General features: G+C 39.3%; 1 protein-coding gene across 2 annotated transcripts in view; it reads right to left on the bottom strand.

Annotated features, from left to right (window-relative positions):
- dag1 (dystroglycan 1) overlaps positions 1-5,978 on the bottom strand; it is a 29,526-nt gene extending 23,548 nt beyond the window's left edge. The window contains exon 1 of one of the 2 annotated variants that reach the window (XM_023811300.2): positions 5,422-5,978. The gene's annotated coding sequence lies outside the window, so the exon portion shown is untranslated. Of the gene's footprint in view, positions 1-5,069; positions 5,207-5,421 lie in introns of those variants that run through there. The other variant, XM_023811299.2, reaches the window with a different exon arrangement.
- Between the last annotated feature and the right edge of the window lie 10,950 nt (positions 5,979-16,928).

The following is a 16,928-nucleotide window of genomic DNA, read 5'->3' as shown; positions in this document are numbered from 1 at the left end:
CTACCGAGCAGATAAAGCCCAACCCTGGAGCTACCCCCCCCTCCCCTCCCCTCCCCAGTAGCCAAGTAGGTCATGCTGCTGCTTTTCAGCTCCCTCCCCTCGCCAAGACAAGTGATTAACAATGAGGGGGGAGACTCGTTTGCTAAAACTTCCATATGTTCGGACGGTGTTTATTTTATTTTTGCACATCTCATGCATGCAATTTAAGAAAAGGCTAAATATATGACAGGCAATGAACGAGGGAGGGGAAAATGCCAGTGTCCTCCCATTAAAGAAGCTCGGAAAGACACAGCATTCGGTGCCGTGGCTGTTCAGAACATTTTAAAGTAGTCAAAGTTCGCCAAGCAAGCCTTACCGATCGGCACTAGTCAGCGCAAAATATATAACCCCTCCCCGGAAATAATAAGATGAACGCCGTGTCAGGCAGTCTTTTTCCGGCTCTAGAAAAGCTATGACCTACCGGGGCGGATAGGTTGACCCACGGCACTGCATACGTGCTTAATACCATGCAATTACAGACCTTAGCGCAAAAAGTCGGACTTCGCCCGTGCTTTGCAGTCTTAGAAGCACGACACTGAGATAAAACCTAGGCAGTGATCGGGGTTTCTCAGTATAGAAAAACCACTCATGCTTAAAGCTGACTATCAGTGGAAATGTCTTTAAAAATAATAATACTAATAAAGTTGCAAAGGAGTCTTAAAATTGTTGCATTCCTTTAAATGAGACTCCCCATGTGCCCTTGAACAAATCATAGCTAAAATAACTTGTTAAGGTTATTGAACCTTAACATGCCTAAAGATCACAATTTCGAGGAGGTGGGGGAAAAAACCTGCACAGAAGAAGCACAGGTAAAGTAATAGTACAATAGTAACCACACTATTGTAAAATTCCAAAGCTTTAGATCATATATAACAACATTATACATGTCCACAGTCATTTGTAAATGCTGCTTGAAATAAAACACATCTAATGGACAGCTATATCTTATATATTGTTTAAACTTATTGCTAAACTTTGGTTAGGGGTCATAGGCTAATATACTTAATTGGGTTATATCTCAAGCAACTAACCATTAATGCCAACTATATACTTACCCCCACCCATTCACTTCCTCTATAATTCAACTTGAAAGCATTTCACTATATATGTCATACTCTTGTGCTTTGCTCTTCACCCTAAGACCATGGACTGTAATGCTACTGTATGTAGAGCTTACACTGAACAAAGTGACCTCTCTCTGACAAGGAGCTTAATCTCAGCTTTGTTAAGACTGCTTCCGCACAAACAGAATAAGCTCTGTTTTACCTTTTCTGGTTCTGAAGGACAATACAAGTTATGCCTAAATTACAGCTATTCTTGCCAGTGCCTATAATTAAAGCACATGGTCATAAAATGGCCTAAAACGGATACTGGAGCACACAGGGATATCAAACACACCAAAATGCTCTTTAAGACTGACCTTCCCAGCACACTTATTGTTGGAGCAACCAAATATACGTAATACAGACTGAATTGAATGATTTATTGGGCAAAAAACCTAAATCACATGTAATAGTTAAAAAAAACGAGTGGTGAAATGTGTTGGGTGATATGTCTTAATATTTTATGGGACATCAATGACTTTAAATGCCATCTATTATTTGAATCATTGATGTGTATTTAAAAACTATTTTAATTATTTAAAAAATATGCACTCAGGATGCTTCTGAGATCTAGTAGCTGTGTTGTTTAAGCACCTCCTCAGAAGGTCACTTGTGGTGAACTATCAACAAAGAGGAGGATGACAACAGTACTGTCAGCGGTACATTCCATAACACACACACACACACACACACACACACACACACACAATTGTACACATGTTTATATCCATATCATTGTGGGGACCATCTATTCATTTCTGTTTTTTTTTTTTTTTTTTTTAGTTTTGTGACTGCAGTCACAGATTTTTTTTTAAATTGCGTTTGCGCTTGTGGGGCAGGGAAAAAAAAAGATCCATACAATGTAAAAATAACAGGCTTTTATCACATTGTGCGGACATGTGGTCCCCACAATGTAATGTATACCTAGACCACACTCATACACACACACACACACACACACACACACACACACACAGCATCAGAGCTCCTAATCTCATATCAAATCATGGCAGGAGGCTTTGTGTGATTTATAATGGAAGCTGTGCTCGGGCCACAGCCATAAGACAGGGAGGTTGATGACAATCACTGGATAATGGCTTTTCCTTGTATAATGGCTTCATGGGGACCCCATACCCCACATTCCAAAGGAGGAACTGCTATTTTGGAATCCATTTTGAAGCCAGACAATTCAAAATAAAATATAGTATGCGCACACTTCAGAAGAGCCGCAGGAGGAAAACAGAAGAACACTACAGCTGGAACAACAGCATGCTGCATCAACCGCAATTCCTGCAAATATTCATAGGAATCCCACCTGCTTTAAAAATACTGCTTTAGAAATGTACAAGCAGTCGCCTAGGATTGCCCAATCCTGGAAAGTATTTAAAGTGAACAGTAGTGTTAGTAAATGATATCCCAGAAGGAAAACAACAGGGATTATTTCAAAGCAACTACAGCAGCTTGCCCCCTGGCTATGAGGAAGTAATCGTACTGTAGCAGAAAGTGGTTTTGTTTTCTTATACAATTAGTCTTCCCTTTTAAAAAATTGATAACTTAATCATTAATACCTTTCATATAACAAAAATACAAGGACTACATAGAACCAGATGCAAAATGCTGCACAGGGTAAGCAAACAATGCAATAGTAGACCACCTCTCACAAGTTGGGGGTGGGGATTCTGGGGACAAACTTTAAACCATGAAGCCATACACCCCCTGCTTAAGACGGAGCTGGGTAAATGTGATTTGTCTGAATGAGAGATCAAAGAGAACCGAAGCCCTTGTTCCTCACAAGAACATAGTCTTTGAACTGCATGGCAACCCCCAATGTGCCACAAAACTTAAGGCACATATGACAAAACGACTCAGGCCTCAGAGACCCTCCTAAAGTTACACACTACGATGCAAATAAAATAAATCTATTCCTGCAAAGAATTTCTTCACACACCAAAAGATACACAGCTATGACGACTCGTATTCATAACTACTACAATCATTAATGGTGATCATCGAATCAACAGAAGCAGTGATTTTGGTGGTAGGAAAGGTCAATTGCCTTCTAACGTTAGCTATTGTGTTATGCGCATGTTAACTCATAATCACCTATAACCAAAGTGCACAAATCAACTGCTGCGTCTACTTTTCACTTGAACGACACTGAATCAAAATCCGAAAGCATGTATTAAAACCGGCATCACTTAAATGCATATACACACGTTTGTAGTGCTTCGCTTAAATTATATTCTGGACGTGTCAACTGGCAATGACGTGAAACACATTAAATAAGATTAGCAGTGTTAATGAGCGCTGCTACATTTTTGCGGAAATTAATAACGTGAAATACCGCTGGATGAATAGCAAAGGCCTGTAAAGGTGAATATCGGACACTGTTCACTGGGGAAAATCCAATGCAAAATCAGGAACGGTTATAGGACATCACTTGAAACAAAGTATGTAGCTGTGCCAAACAAACTGAAAAATATGTAACAAGATTTGTAACATAAATCGCATTTCTTTTCTTTTCTCAACAGAATAATGGATCGATTAGTTTAAAATATCCCACCTGAAATACAACTTTAATTATAATTTATCATGGGACCTCTTTCAATAATTTACGTCCTCTAACCTATTTATGTATACATACAAATCTTTGGACATGCATGATTTATATAAATTTAAGTGTGTATATAAAATCGAGATAGAAAACGCCGAACTGTTTTCCTCAAGTGGATTAACAAGAGCCTAACTGTACTGCGGCTGAAACACAGCATTAAACGGCAGATAACAGTCCAAATGGCATGTGAGATTTAAAAATTGGATCAAAAACCAGCATTTGCGCGTTGGATGTGATCATTAAACCGGCTCTGTTCCCCTTTTCAGCTGCTCTGCATTTAATTTCGGAAGACCGCAAGACGGACCCCCCTCCCCATTTGAATGATTAAAACGTTTCCATGGAGAAAAGGACGTGGGCAAAATAATAAAATGACCAACACAATGTTAGGCACGCCTTATGCCTTTTTGTTTTTATGTCAACTATATATAAACGGGGATGCGCAACACTGATCAGTCAAAGTGACCATTACCCCTTTCCCCAAATGACCATTAGAAATCAGATATTGAACGATTGATCACAAGTCACACACAGAAAATAAAGTTGGTCCAACAAACTTGCTGACAGAGGTGTATTGTATGGCTCGGATTTTTATTATAACAAGTAAGTAGAGGACTCGGGTGAACTTGTGGGAAAGGAATAAAATTCCTCAAACACATGCCACAAAACTTCGGGGGGGGGGGGGGCTGCTCAAGCCAGAATTGCAGACAAAAGTAAAGAGTGAAAGTATCCCATTACATTAAATCGTATCGGTATATTTCGCTAAAACGCCGTAAGTCCCGTTGCAATTCGCTTTGCCAGTCAAAGTCCAACTCGGGGCGGTTAAATCACCTTACACTGACAAGAGATTTCCATGCGACAAAGCCGCATATTTCTCCAAGTCCGGAGCCCGGTATATAGTTAGACACCGACTTCTCTGCCAACCACCGAGTCGCCTCCCCACAAAGGCCATTTTTCATTTGGACCGGAGGCAGGAGGTGGTGATGGTGGAGGGGGTGCATAATATGAAACGACGGGTGTCCTTACAGACAGCTAATATATACCAATACTGCGAACAGACACGTCTTCCACATCCCCAAATCGAAACAGTTCTCTTTTTCAATAAATGAAACTAAAACCCCGTGCATGTCGTTTCCCTTCCGGACAGCGCGCGAGCTGAAAAGAAAAAAAAAATGCTCGCAAGGAATATTTCCTCCTCTAAATGCACCTGTTCCGAGAACGGATATCACCCTCCTCTCTTTCTTCAGTACGGTTAAGCTAGTCGAATATCTACCAGTTTGCGAGACACCAGCTAACAGATACACGCCGAATCTTACCTAGTTAAAGGTCGTCAATGCACGGCAGGCGCACATTTTGCACAGGACTTCGTTCGTAGTTAACTGTAGGTATTCCCCCCCTTGTTTGAATCCTCAGCCAAAACGAGGATTTTTCCCCCCTCTCTCTCTCTCCCTCCCTCCCTCGTCCCTTCTCTCTCTCTCCCTCCTCGATCTCTCCCTTTCCTTAGCTACAAATAGACGACTTTCACTGACTAGATTAGCCAGTCTCGATCAGTAGATCCCAGATGCAGCCCTTTGCCACATAGACATTTGCGTACAGCCGAGGATTCACGAGTTAAGCAAATATTTCCGAAAAGAGATCAACAAAAAAGAAAGAGAGAAAGAAACTGACCCGTCATTTTGACCGATTTCATCCCCTTTTCGGTCCCGCCTCCAGGTCCACTGTTGCTAAAATTGTCCCGTAGTGTCGCTGCCAGCCTGATATATATACATATATATAAAAAGAAACCCGCAAGGGTCGAGCAGCTCCGGGTTTTCCGACGGATGGATGGGTAAAGGCTGATGCGAGGATCCTGGCTCGGTTTCGGAAAGCAAGATCCACTGGAGGAAATGCCGTAGAGAGAGAGAGAGAGAGAGAGAGAGAGAGAGCGAGCGAGGGAGACAAAATAGAGAGAGAAAGAGAGAGAGAGGACACAGTGGTTGATTACTACTCCTACGCTGGCTATACGGTGAGAGGAAAAATAAAATTAAAAAAGTAAAAATTACAGAAAGCCAAGGGCAATCACATCACGGCGTTGACAAAACATTAAAAATCTTCACTTGGGGAAAAATGAGTTTAAAGGCTCATAAACAGCAAATCATATAACATGCAGAGACACAATCCAAAGCAGACGCAGCCTGTTCAGTATTTTTGACCACCTCCAAATAACCTATTTTTGTTCGCTCCTCATGAAGAGGAGAGGCATCTATCTTTCTTCGTCTTATTACTCCACCCACTTTTAGTTTCCTCCACCTCCTTCCGAGTTTTGTTTTATTTTTTTCTGACACCCAGTTCACATATTGTAGCGGGATGGGGAAGCGGGGCTGTGTTAATTATTTCATTCAAACAGAACGAATACTTTACTTATTAATTTACGTTACTTAGCCATTGCACGATTTAATTTCACCAAGGAAGCAACTGCAGCTAGCCGCTTCATGTGTCCTTTTTTCTTCTGTTTTCTCCACTCAGCATTTCTTAGTTCCACACTGGATCCATCTTCAATGTATTCATGATTTTTAACATTAGTGTTGCATTTCACTCTCCTCTCACTCGTGTGTCGGATTGGATTCCGAAATCACACCACGATGCCCTGACAATATGGCAATTTTATCCCTATCATGGTTCTTTTTAAGGAACTCAGTGACAAGTGTTTTATGTGACACGTGTGTTCCTCGCCCGACTTGACAGACGGAGTAGTTTGTGATGGATCACTGAAATATGTTGAGTATGCAATCCATCAAATTTGAAAAGACTTTCACCAGCCTGACTTGTTCTATAGCAGTTGTATTTTGTAATGTTAATTAGATTTCTTTATAGTGTAGCACTTAAATAATGTATGCTACATTTTGTCGTTTTATATTTGGTATCAAAATTATAACGAGTAAAACGGTAAATGAGCAATTGCTTGTATAATGTTTTATATTCTCCGCAGCTATTTTTTCCGCCTTTGATTACACGAGAATGGGTTATGGGTTTGATTTTCTCCACTTCGTATGCATTTTATTCATACATACAGCGAAGTGATTAGATAGGCTATAATTAGCATTTGGGTATATCTTGGGTCACGGGTTAAAATCATAACTGCTGTGTAAATTTCAAGAGGTAAATTATCGATTAAGTTTCAATAATAACAGCTGAGCTGTCTAAAGAATGGTATTCGATTCGTATGTAATGTCACATTGGCGCTGTTTCACCGGAATATAAAGATGGGTTTCTAATAGGTTATTTTACATTGTACTCCATCTTTAATTTGTCTCTAATTTCTGGCCACTGGTCTTTCGGAAGGAGAGCTAGAGACGAGTCCTAAGATCAATGAAACTATCTGGAACTAGGTCAGAAGTACCGCTATTGCTTATTTGACCAATAAACGATATAATTTCCAAGCGAAATACCAGTTCTTCACTATAATTACAAAAAAACAAAAACATCCTCCCAATATATTTGAAACCTTTCAAAAATTATGTGCCTCTGCTCTGCAGTCCTAGACTCCGTACTATGTTGTGTACATTGCCTGATGCTTTGTTTGTAATGTCATAACTGCAATATAATATTAATTTTACTTAAAATGTAATTACAGTATATCTGAACTACAAACAAATAGTTATCTCGTAAATAAATTAAGCAAAACTTGCATAATCAAGCAGGCTGAGGCTTAACACACACACACACACACACGGGATTTTGTTATAAACGGAGAACATTGCTCGGCAGATGTGAGATGCAATGCAAGAGGAAGAACGCCGTTCCCAGCTTGGCTAATATAAACTGACAATCCATACTCTATGGAAACATATTCCTCTCTGTAAAATTTAAATTTACATAATACTCCCCAAAGTTATATAGGCCTATTAAATACACTTTCTTTGTTACATTTTTAGTTGACTAAGCAACTTACCATTATACAGAATGGTGTTTTAATCAATGGTTCAACAAAACTTCCTTCTAGGACTTGGACCTGTACATTTTATACTCCAAGGGATTGGCTTTAACCACTGAACTGTCTGTTACCTGCATAGCTGCCTGCTGGGAACATAGCGCTGTCCTTCATCTTCAAACGTATAAATGTCGAATTCCGTGTTTTGTTCTTTCCAGTATGTTGAGTAAATACACTTCAGTAGTACTGTTTAACAAAATCAGCCTTGCACTTGGACCTTGCTTAAACAGTATTAAAAACAGTGTACATGAACCTGAGGCACCATTAAATTAACCTGTAGGAACATCATTCCTTAGACTTGTATTAGAGGAAAGAATTGAATTTTGGAAAAATATATTTCCCAGAGTGCCTCACATTGAAAGCACAATCAATGCTCATGCTTGTTCCGATAACTATAGTCTTATCTCCCTCACTGGGTGATAATGTACAACTATTAGTAATGTCCACACATTAGTGTCCCTGATGTAGGTAGTTATTTTCAAAATGTGTCATTGATGGGCTAGACCGTATGTGGATTAGTACACAGTGAAAAAACTGAAAAAGAAAAATCATGAAGAAGACTTCAAAGACACTCATAGGAATTAGGACACATTAACATATATGTTCAGCTGTAATTATTCTTTGAATTGGAATACACTTGAGAGCAAGTCATCATTGCTCAAAAAACAAACAAACAGACAGATCTGACAGACAGATTATATGTAAATCTGCACATAAATAGTTGTGATTTTATGTATTTTGACTCCAATAGACCTACAAGACATTTAAACATAGTTATTGGACATAATAGTATTTAGTGGATGAGAAAACAATAGATTAATAATAGGAAATTCTATGCTTTGATGTGGTTTTGTCACAGTTGCTACGGGTAGCAGTAAAATGTCAATGAAAGACAATAGTCTGTTGCTATTGATAATTGTCAAAATTGTATAGCAGGAAGCAAAAGCTCCAGGTCTTTTCTCATGGTACCTCGATATAGAGTTTGTAGGCAGGCTTCGCTTAGCCTCAGGTGTCTAATTACATCGTCCTGTAAGAGGTCATGGGAAAGTCTGCTTCATATCATGTGTTGTGACTTTTGAGTTTGCATCAAGTTTATAATTATGGCCTATTATTATCTGAATCTTAATTTGTAGGTCTTGCCATCTGATTTGTTAAAAGGACTCTCTTGTAAATATATCTGCTTTGTAACTAGAAGATTATAATTACACATTAAAAATAGTTGGTGGAAGAATAACAATCATTGAGGATGGGAATACTACACCAATGGTGAGTTCTAGTGCATTAATGTATCCTAGTGAAGTTCAGTGGTGAAAGATTTCAGGATGAAGAACCATCCCACACGAGCACAAAATTTGTTCTGAAAGTGTGTGATTTAAAATTAAAAGTTGTAATTATCTGTTATTTTATTATCATAAAACTTCCAATAGACTGCATTCAAAAAGAATCATGAATATCAAAATTATGTAATAATAATAATTAACAAAGGTTTCTGCTTTGATTTGTACTCTTAGCCATCCATGTCCATTTGGTAGCTATTTTGAGTAGATACTGTAATGAGTGGTTATTGTTTGTAATGGCAGCAAGCAACAGCAAACTATTCATGAAGCCTAAGGTAACATAAATTGCATCCATTCCTGAAATGGTTGTTTAAGCAAACCACCCATTTTCACACAACTGGAAACAACATAATTATATCTGGTTATATTATTCATGGGTTGAAAATTGCCCTTCTGCCTCAGGTAAGTGGGGTAATTGAAATACTGAATTGGGTATCTAAGGGATTCCAACTGTCAGTCTAAATACATATAATTGTTTCCTTCTTCATGGGCTATAGATAGAGAGATATGTTTTATTGATCCCAGGGGGAAATTCATTTGCATACAGCAGCAAGAGAACATAAGTTGCACAGATACAAACACGTAGTGCAAAAACTCAAATGTGAAGATAATACACATAGTACAAATAAGGTTGTGAAAGAGTATTAAGAAATACTATATGTTATGAAATATAAATTAACGGGGACTCATATACCTAGTCATGTTATGTACGGCATCATTATCTGTTTCCAAAGTCAGATTAAGATTGAGGTGAATTTTATTGATCCCAGGGGGAAATTCTGCAGGGCTGTCTTTGCATGTGCTATGGCTGGGGGTGGACATATTGCCTGATGGTTCCAGGTAGTAATGGTACCCAATAGCACACCGTGCTAGAAAGAGCCGGTGGCTGAAGTTGCTCCACAGGACAGTGGCCCACAGAAGGCTAGGCAAAACTGGCTCCTTCCCACCTGTGAACGTCATGTGATACAGCAGATGCCCGCGGTGCTGCTTTAGCTCGAGATGGCAATCTGTGTGCAGGACTTTTCCACCTGCCTGTCTCTTGACTTAGACATGCAACTTACATTTCAAATAAACACACTTTCACAGCATAACTGCTGAGTGCAGATTTTATTTCTTTTTTACTGCACACGTTTTTATCGGTAAATACCTGGTATTCAGTTTTGGGAGAAACAAAGCAAACAAACGCAGTTTAATGACATTTGCTCAAAATGAGGTTGATCGAGATGAATACTGTTCCAAGCTAGCTGTGTTCCAAGCTAGCTGTGTAGTCAGATGCCCTTTGTTGTAGGTTTATTAGAAAAAAACATGATTGTCATTTCGTTATATGTTTCAAATTCACTTGTGTACACATGATTGATGCATTGACTTGGACAGTTGTTTTATCATTTGTAACTTTAGCTTCACTCATACTGCCCAATATTTGTTGTCAACTTTCAGGTTCTCTGTCAAAGGCCATAATGGCATACACTATAAAAATTATTAGCTACACAGGACTTTTTTTTTTTTTCTTACAGCAGCAGTTATAGTCAAGCCACGGAATGATTACGGTGCATTTAAAAGTTTTGTCAGAACCCATAAAATCATTGTCATTTTGAGCTACTTGTTAGTTTTCATTTTCAAAGATTTTCTTTTAAGGGATACAGATGATAGCACACAAATAAGAATATGAACAGTTTTTTTTTTTTTTAGGTTACCCGTCTGAAGCAGTCAGTTAACACCCCCAGTAGGAGGGAATACAAATACCGGAAATGTGGCTTAAAATGTGACAGTGAAGTATTCAAGTACTCAAAAGTAAAATTATTCTTTGGGTGCCACACTATTTTTAAAAGATGCTGATGTCTCTGAATAATGGAGGTTGAGAATAAATACAGAATTTCACCATACTTATTATAATAAATCACACTACTGTGACATGGAACCTTGAAATATATGTTGGCCAGAATGTACATGGTGTATTGTGCTTTGCAAATATAAACCTAGAAAATTGTCAGAAATATTTTTAAGTGTTGAATATTAACTGCGGAAGAGTTTCTTCCTATCTGGCATTACTGGACATTTCACATGTAATGTAATAATCAGCAAACAATTAAAAAAGAGAAACACAAAGGAATAAACACTAACAAATTATTTTAACCCCACCCAAAGTGTATTGAAGTCTCTCCCTTCACAGCAGTTCATCTGATTTAAATGCAAGGTTCCTTATCCCTTCTTTTCAAGCAAACACTGAAATTAAAACAGCTAAAACTGGTCTAGCTCCACGATCATACATATGGAGAAAAACGACACATAAATCATCCATCCATTCATTTTCCATAATTGCTTTTGCAGTACAGTTTCTCAGAAAACCATTACAAAAATACTTTCTCTTCACCTGTCCATATAAGGTTTCTGTAAATATAAACCCACAAGATAACATGCTTTCTCTTTATTATTTCAGCATCACATGCTTCATTTGTGTAAATTTAACCCAAATACAATGAGGTAAAAGAATAATTCAGCTGGTAGAAACTAAGTAGAACTAAGTAGAACCGTGTTCCTACATTGAGTAAAACTACCGACTAGATAAAAGGCCTCAAGATAACCTTGAAGTATCTGGCCCTATAATTGAGAGGGCAGGCAAAATGGCATAAACAAACGCAAAGTAGAGTGGGAAGCAGACACCTAGCCTCCGTCTCCACAGCCTACCCACAACCTCCAAGCAAGAGATTCTATCAGAAAGGACATATGACTCCGCATGCTAGATTTACATTGGAATGCAACTCCTCTACCTCACACAAGTTAGCACCAGCATTTTAGAATAAACCAACAGTCAGAACAACTACTTCTAATCCCCATTATTCACTAAAGATAATTATTTGATTTGCATAACACATTTTTGCATACACAAAAGTTTCTCCATAAATGTGTGCAGTACATAATTCTATGATAACTTCTAACAGATTGTCTACAGCACAATAAACTCCTAGTAGGATGGTGCTGACCTAAGCAACATATAAACCATATTTGTATGCTACCAAGAGAGCTTCAGTGGAACTGATCAGGTTATAAAGCAATGGTAAAGAAGCTGGATTAGGGTTCGATTAGGGAGAGCTTTTTCTCAATTGTTATTCTGACCTTTAACTATTGCATGACGGAGGCCTTTATTTTGGGTGTGTCGGAATCGGCAACAAAGTACCTTATCCGGTAAAATAATTACAAAAACAGACACAATTCAAAGCCGTTACAGGCAATTCATCGGATTAACTATAAACTCAGCACTCACTTAAATTTGCACAGCTTTGGTAATCTTTAAAGTCTTTGGGATGACTATGTTTTGGGGACACAGGTGACGATCCAGGAAGGGAAAACAAAAGTGGTGATCATCCGGGAAAATGCGAGGAGTAGTTAGTCACTAGTTTGCTCTGCCATGAGGCCTGCGATGACTATCACTGGGCACTTTCCCTAAACAAGCAGAGAAAGCGGCTACACAGGAGGCCAGCAGGGTATGCTTATTGACATGCACTGGGCAGCCCATTTGTATGCATGTAAGGGCATAACGGAAAATAAAAGACATGGCACGTGTATAGTGTCAAACATGGGAACTGGCTGATTGGAAGACGACCAGTCAGACAGACTGGGTTTCCAATTCCAATTAAATGGCACTGGGAATGTTGCATCGAAAGGATATGAAACTTTCCATAAACAAAGAATGACTGCAGCACCCTACCGGGTGAGAAACAGCTGAATAAACAGTGGAGCAGACAATAGCGAGAGCTCTGTGATTACCTCAGATGAATGTGCTCACCTATCCATCCTCACTGTCATTCACTGAAGAGGGGATGTGAAAAAACACCCACAATGGGGATAATCAGCCCCTCTATGCTGCAGGTGGTGGACTGATGTCACGCGGCAGCCGTTTTGTCAGTCTCTGGCTAACTGTGTGCCCTTAAGACAAAGGACTGGATTAGCCACTTAACAAAGATAAGAATCTGGATGACATGCCGCCACAAAGCAGCCATATATGCCATTGGCCTGGGATCATATTAAATAAATTCTCTGAAAAACTGCACCCCAGCTCTATCATTTCCTCTGCCAATGAATCACATTTACAACGACACTCATGCATGCCGATACAGTTCCCTCATCGTGACCCAAAGCGATATGAAACCGCTTCTCCATGCTGTCTCTCCTTAGCCAGTACTCCCACTTTTGTTCTAGCCTAAAGACGTCAGGCATTGTGATTTGTCTCCTACAATGTTATCCCCATGTCAGAGAATGTGAAAGCAAGCAGAGTCGTGCCCGTGGACTTTTCGTTTGTCTTGTAAATTCGAGTTCCCTGCTCTCCATCAGTGCCTGAAAGACATCACAAAGGAATTTGGAAGCTGGCCCACCTGTGCTGATATCAAACATCCAAGACTCCAAGGGCTGGCAAGTGGGTATGTGTGCCTCCAGATGGGAAAGCCAAGAAAAACTCAACTTAATCATCTCCCATTCTCTCATTAAGAGGTTTGTTTATCCCTAAACACCAGAACGGGCCTTTCTTAGTGTGAGGGTCAGATAAGCAGGCTGACATCTCCAGCCAAAGATGCGGGGAATGCCTTTGTTTCATCTGTAGCCACTCAAATGGCCCTGTAGTAAAAACAAGATAGAAAAAAGACAAATGCTTGAACAAAAACAGCTCTCGGTCATGTAGCCTCAGGTCTGTTGTGAAGGTGGTGTTTTAGGGTAATTGCAGGTGGAGACAGGAGGGAAAAATGCTACTGAGCCCTTATATAATTGTCTCAAGGAAGACTCAGGTTATTTTTTGATAATGCTCATCACTCATGCACCAAATTACCATCACGATTCACTCTAGCAATATCACTCTCTATTTCCTCATGACATCACTGATTTAATAAAAAAAATATCCAGGGATATGTTGCCTTGGGTTAAATGAGCCGTGCAGTAAACTGAAGGAAAGCTGACATTAGTTAATCCTTTATATCATTTTTATTGCCAGGAGACCCGGTGTTGGGTAGTGAATAAACAGAGAGATGCACACACATAAGCACCGCTGAGAAAGCTTACACTTGATATGCACTTGCCATCTTTGGACATCCTATCACCGTGGAAAAATTATTTCTGCTCCTACAGCATCAGAAGCATGTGTACTATCCTACCGGTCATATGATTGCAGGAAATGGGCGTGACTATGGATCATACAAATATTTGGTTGCCAGAGAAACGGCAGAATATTACAGTAGTCTGCACAGAGTCCTGACCCAACAGAATGTCTTTGGAGGAATTGGGGGCGGAAAGAGGGCAAAAACATGACAGCTCTATTCTGTACTGGACTTTTCTAAGCCCTCAGGTGGACTGGAGCATAATATTACCAGCTTTCTACTGAAGTTCTTCAATTATCTGTGCCATAATTGCCAATATTCTTAAGAAAAAAAAATCACAATAATTTAAAATTTATGTTAGAAAGGTAACACGGTAGTGTCATTTATGAATAATAGGCAATTTATAAAAATAAATGAATTTCTTTGTCTGAAAATACACTTTTCGAACCTTGACGTAACTTGAAAATACTATGCGGAGAAAGTCTTCAAATGATACGACTATTTTTTCCACATAGTTTACATCCCCATCTGAGCAGACGCCTCCAAAAGGGGCAGGTTAACTGCTAAAACGCCCCTCTGCAAAAGGTAAACCTCATTTCCATCATTTCCTTATTTTTTATTTTTTTTTAAATGTCAGCATCGTCGGTAGAGACTATGGAAAAAAATGTCCGCTGGAATTGCTCTTAAACGCTGCCTCTGCTCCCTTTCATTTGGCTGATATCTGACATTTAAACAAGCTGGCAGCTTTTTGTGTTTCTACAATCAATCTGGGATATCCGGGACAGCGATCAGCGCCGAAACTGGAACTGCAGTTTTTAATTACAGAGTCACAGAGAAGCTGCCATGGGGCTTCCGGGAAGTAGGGAACCTAAATTCTGTAACCGGTCACACCAATAAATTTACTAGTAATAGTAATCAAACTGATAATTAACGCATGGTTCAGATGGAAGCACTGGAAAATTAGTTAATAATCAGTATGCAAATATGTTTGTAACACACTGGGAAAAATTATTTTATCTAACCTGTGCCTTTAAATGCCTCTTTTTGATAGATTTATGCTGATATTTTATTGACACACTTATCACCAGCAACTTAATGTGATGTTGCCAGTTATTTTCTATCACGGCCATTAGGAATTCAAAAAAAACTACTGTAATTCAACATGATTGGCTCCTGTCTACAGTGTGAAAGTCACTTGGAGCGCAAGCTGCAATCACAGTGATTGACACTAGCAGGTGGTAAAAAGGGGGCAACCTCATTGGTTTCCCCTACTCTGTTATTGCACTGAGTCACCTTTCTTTTCAGTAGGCACTAATTTATACCCTGACATAATTCTGCAAAAGAGATTCCGTTTCACGTCCATTTCAGATAAAAAGTTGCTAACTCATTTATCACCTTTTTCTTCAAATTTTCTGAAATTTGCTTCAGTTCTATATAATACTGAGATAGTTTTTCCCCTCCCTACAAAGCATTATCAAACATTTTTCAACTTTGAAATGCACAGCTATCTCTTAAATTAGTATTGTATACAGTGTTAGACAGAAAATACAAACATAGTTGCTCTTTTTAGAGTCTAGAAATGAAAGGTTCACGGTTGAACTGGGTGAATACTGCCAGCAGATTCCAGCATTAGCATATGTATCTTGGTTTGATGAATAGAGGTTCTAAGTATATGTCATAATGGCCCAATATGCAATCTTAGTACCTATGAGTTCAAGGGCTCATGCCTGTCATGCCACACAAAGGCCACAATGACTAAAAAGCTAACAAAAAAGCAGATTAATCATCATAGTACAATTTAAAGTTGTAAAGCACTTCATCTTACTTGCATTTCAATGTGCTTGGTCCCGTGTATGGTATGCAAAATGATACATAATTACATACACATGTTAATAAATGTAAATGAGGGCTTTATTCATAATGTTATGATCAGCAGTGATCATTCATGCATTCTTTTATGAAAAACAAAATTTCAGAGTCAAATAAAAACGTAACTTGCAAAACTAATGAAGCGGCTCAGTTTATGTGGCTGCTCTTAATGGTCACTCATAAAGTTATGAAAATATAACCAGATAAACATAAATAACATTCTTTAAAGGAAGAGAAAAAGCAGTTCGCTCTGTGCTTTTATTGACCAAAGTTGGGGGGGGGGGGGAATGGAATAAATTTCCCCAACGTTCTCTCCTCCTTTAACTGAATCTCCTAATGAAGCATGTCCAGATATCCTTCCTGAAACAATGTCCTGGCGTAAGCGGTAATGTCAATATAATAACTAGCATGAGTCATTACATGGAGACATATTAGGAAAAATATGTGTGAGTCTATCACGAGCTTGGAGTGGCTTCCTGGAGCGAGCCTACAGCAGCTCTCTCGTTACAGCCGGGCCCGGGTGCTTCCATTGCGGGTTGTGACCCGTAGCTCCCATCTTGGGATGCCTGATATGAGAACTATGCATGGTGCGAGCCAATTTCCACGCACACACACACACACACATGCAAACGATGTGGGAGAAAATCTTTACTACAAAATCCCTTTCATGGGTCTGGAGGAGCTGGCTGCTTGCACAGTGGGATGTGGCATGTGCAATAACCTCTGACTTTGTTGGGAAACAGTCCCATGCACTGCTGTTTGCTTTAGCCCCTGATGGCTAACTTCTGCTTCAGGAGCTCTGGGCTGGAGCCACTGTACTGTACTTCATAGCGCTTCACGGTTGCTGAGATTCCATCCTGGCAAATCTGCCTGTGTCTTTGTCCACTAAGGACCTGAGAAGAATTTATGGCTCTCTCC

This window comes from Paramormyrops kingsleyae, chromosome 8, assembly GCF_048594095.1.
Source record: "Paramormyrops kingsleyae isolate MSU_618 chromosome 8, PKINGS_0.4, whole genome shotgun sequence".
Classification (NCBI taxonomy): Eukaryota; Metazoa; Chordata; class Actinopteri; order Osteoglossiformes; family Mormyridae; genus Paramormyrops; species Paramormyrops kingsleyae.
The sequence above is the reverse complement of the archived record's forward strand: the minus strand, read 5'-3'. Positions and strand labels throughout refer to the sequence as shown.